We start from the raw sequence: 3515 nt of genomic DNA, 5'->3' as shown, positions 1-3515 counted from the left end.
GAATGGATGTTTGAGTAGTATGAATCTTGAAGTGGTAAAATGGGAGTAGAAGGAGCTAATGTCAAAGTTTGTGAAGCTGGTGAAAAAGGAAAATCATCGTCACAAAATTTAACATCACGACTGATAATTTTTTTTTTTAGATTGCATGTCACACAACTTGTAACCTTTGTGACCACAAGGATATCCTACGAAAACACAAGGAATCGCCCGAGGTTCAAATTTTTGCTTAGGGTGTATAACAGTTGCATAACACTTACAACCAAAAACTTTAAGATGGTGAAATGTAGGTGGTCGTTTGTAGAGTGCTTCAAAGGGTGTCAATTTAGATAACAATGGTGATGGTGTTCTATTTATAAGATAAACAGCAGTTAAAATGGTGTACTATGTAGAGTGCATAGCACTCTACCTAACTTTAACTCGGCCTGATATTTCTTATGCAGTTGGGGTTATGAGTCGGTACATGCAAAGTCCAAAGAAGCCTCATTTAGATGCAACTTGATGGATCTTGAGATATGTCAAAGGTACAATCGACTATGGTCTTTTGTACAAAAGAAGCAAAGACTGCAAGCTAGTTGGATACTGTGATGCTGACTATGCAGGAGACCACGATACTCGGAGGTCAACCACTAGGTATGTGTTCAAGTTTGGTTTGGGAAAAATTTCTTGGTGTAGCAAGAGACAACCAACAGTATCATTTATCAACTATAGAAGCAAAGTATAGAGCAGCGGTTGGAGCAGCTCAGGAAAGTATATGGTTGAAACTCTTAATGGAAGATTTGCACCAGAAAATTGAGTATCCAATATCTCTTCATTGCGACAACCAATCTGCGATTCGCCTAGCAGAAAATTGCTAGAACAAAGCATGTGGAGGTGCAGTACCATTTAATTCGAGAGAAGGTTCTAAAGGAAGAAATCGAGATGTAGTAGATCAAGACAGATGACCAAGTGGCAGACTTGTTTACAAAAGAGTCGAATACGGGCAAACACGAGAATTTTCTCTGTCAGCTTAACATGGTACGACAATTGAGGACTAGTGCTGAGGGGGAGTGTTAAAATATTATCACTGGCCCGATAGAGTCAAGCCCAATAATTGTACTAGCCCATTGCCTATTTATTTTAGTAGAGATTTTAGGAAATATACTAGATGTTTTAGGAGAGAGATCTCGATATTTTAGGAAAAAGATTTACATTTGTTAGGTCTAGATTGCCTAGGGTATAGTATAAATACCCCTCGACCCTACCTAGTTTTTCATCCCAAGAAATTCCAAGCATTATAAAGTAGTAGCATTCTACCAAGTGTCTTATATTCTCTTCTCGATTGGTCTTAATAAAGAGTGCAAGTGTTTCCCACATAGAGTTATGTTCAACATGCGGTACGCTTCCAATTCATCCTAGAGTGCTTTGACCTTGGTGAAATATGCTGACAGTGCCATGGTTCCCTTTGACATCATTGTTATCGACATTTGTATCTGAATAATTGCTGGAGCATTCTTTTGTGAGAATTGATCATGAAGATCAACCCACACTTGATGAGCTGTCTTGGAGTGAATAATTCCATCAGTGATATCTGCTTCAACTAAATGAGTTAACAAAGATATTATCATACTGTTGAACTGATTCCAGAGTTCAAATTCGGTTGAATTTGCATCTTGAGACGGTTCTTCAATAGTGTCATCAATGAAGCCAATTTTCTTTTTGGCAATAAGATCATGCAGAACTAATTGACACCAGGATTGATAATTTGTTCCATTTAATTTGATTGGAACAAGAGAATATAATGGATGATCAGAGTGAACATTATAATAATGATGTGTTAAGTCAACATCCAAAATTTTGAAGCTCGATTTGGCTGATTCCACCATAAAGAAAGTTTTGATATTTAAGAACACCAAGATCGGTTCTTTGATACAATTTTAAGAATGAGAAATAGAATTGGGATCGAAAGAGCAATCTTCATTAATATTCACAACGTTTAAATAGGATACAAGCTACCAACTAATACCTAGAAAGAAGGAAAAATATAAACTAAATCTTGAGAATAAAATAAAATATACTACTAAGCAAATCATAAAGGAAAAAATATTAACGAATTACGAATATCTAAGATATATTCCATAACTAATTGTTATAATATATTCTCTAAATATTATATCTTAATAAGTTCTTATCATGATATTTCCTAACGATCTTGGTCCTTGGATTCTAAAACCGTTGTTATCTTTTAAGGAATTTAGTACTATGGTTCTTGGTTCTTGGTTCTTGGTTCTTGATCCATGTTCTAGTCCATGATCTTTCTCTCGTCCTTGGTACTTTCTAAGTTCTTGTTCGGTTCTTGGTTCTTTCTCCTACACTCTGCCCTGAAGATTTACGGTATTAGACATGAACCTGATATCCTGTGTCTAAGGCTTCCTGCGTTCCAAGCGACACAGTGTTAACCCACGCCTCAGGGCTTGCCCTTCGACAAGCTCTGAAAACCTATCTCCAAAGCTTCATGCATTTCAAGTAACATAGTCTGAAAACTTACATCCAAGGAAGGCTTCTTACGTAACAAACGATGTATTCTAATTCTGCATCAAGGGCTTGCCCTATGATACAGTTTGAATAACTATGCCAAGGCTTCATGCGTTCCAAGCAGCATAGTCTGAATACCTACGCTCAAGGCTACATGCGTTCCAAGAAGCATAGTTTGAAATCCTGCATCCAGCATATTCTAAGCGGCTTCAGGCGTTCCAAGAAGCATAGTCTGAATACCTACGCTCAAGGCTTCATGCGTTCCAAGAAGCGTAGTCTGNCAAAGAAGCGTAGTTTGAAATCCTACATCCAGCGTATTCTAAGCGGCTTCAGGCGTTCCAAGAAGCATAGTCTGAATACCTACGCTTTAGGCTTCATGCGTTCCAAGAAGCGTAGTCTGAAATCCTGCACCCAGTGCTTGCCCTATGTTACAACATCAATACCTATGCCCAAGACTTCATGCATTCCAAGGAGCATAATTTGAATACTTACAGCGTATTTTGAGTCAAGAACATGTTTTACCATGGGAGGACTTAGGATTTTTTCTTGAGTTTTTGAGTTTTAGGACCTTGGTCCCTTATCCTTCAGTGGTACCTACCATTCTTCTTACTTTGGTAGTTGTAGAACTTGTATGGTATTGTTCTTGGTTCTCAATCTTGTAAGTTTCTAATGTTCATAATTCCTTGTGGCAAAGTTGTAGCGTGCATTCGTAAACATATGAATCTATCGTAATAACAAGCATGAGTTGTTCTAGAAGGTCATAGATTCATAATGAATTTCTTAGAGGGTTGTAGAAGGGTCTTCAGTCTTGAGGTGTTTCCCTTAGGTGTTTCTTTCGTCCTAACTTGCTTTAGGTTCCAAGCTTTACCCTACGTCAAAATCCTTCTAATCCAATATCGCAATCTCATATAGTTGTTTTGATTATCAATCATGACCAAAATAAGCTAACAAATTTTCATATTATAATTTATGTCGATAGGTAATTAACATCGTCTATATTTCAC

The sequence above is a fragment of the Cucurbita pepo genome, unplaced genomic scaffold, assembly GCF_002806865.2.
Source record: "Cucurbita pepo subsp. pepo cultivar mu-cu-16 unplaced genomic scaffold, ASM280686v2 Cp4.1_scaffold000248, whole genome shotgun sequence".
NCBI classification, from domain to species: Eukaryota; Viridiplantae; Streptophyta; class Magnoliopsida; order Cucurbitales; family Cucurbitaceae; genus Cucurbita; species Cucurbita pepo.
The sequence above is the reverse complement of the archived record's forward strand: the minus strand, read 5'-3'. Positions refer to the sequence as shown.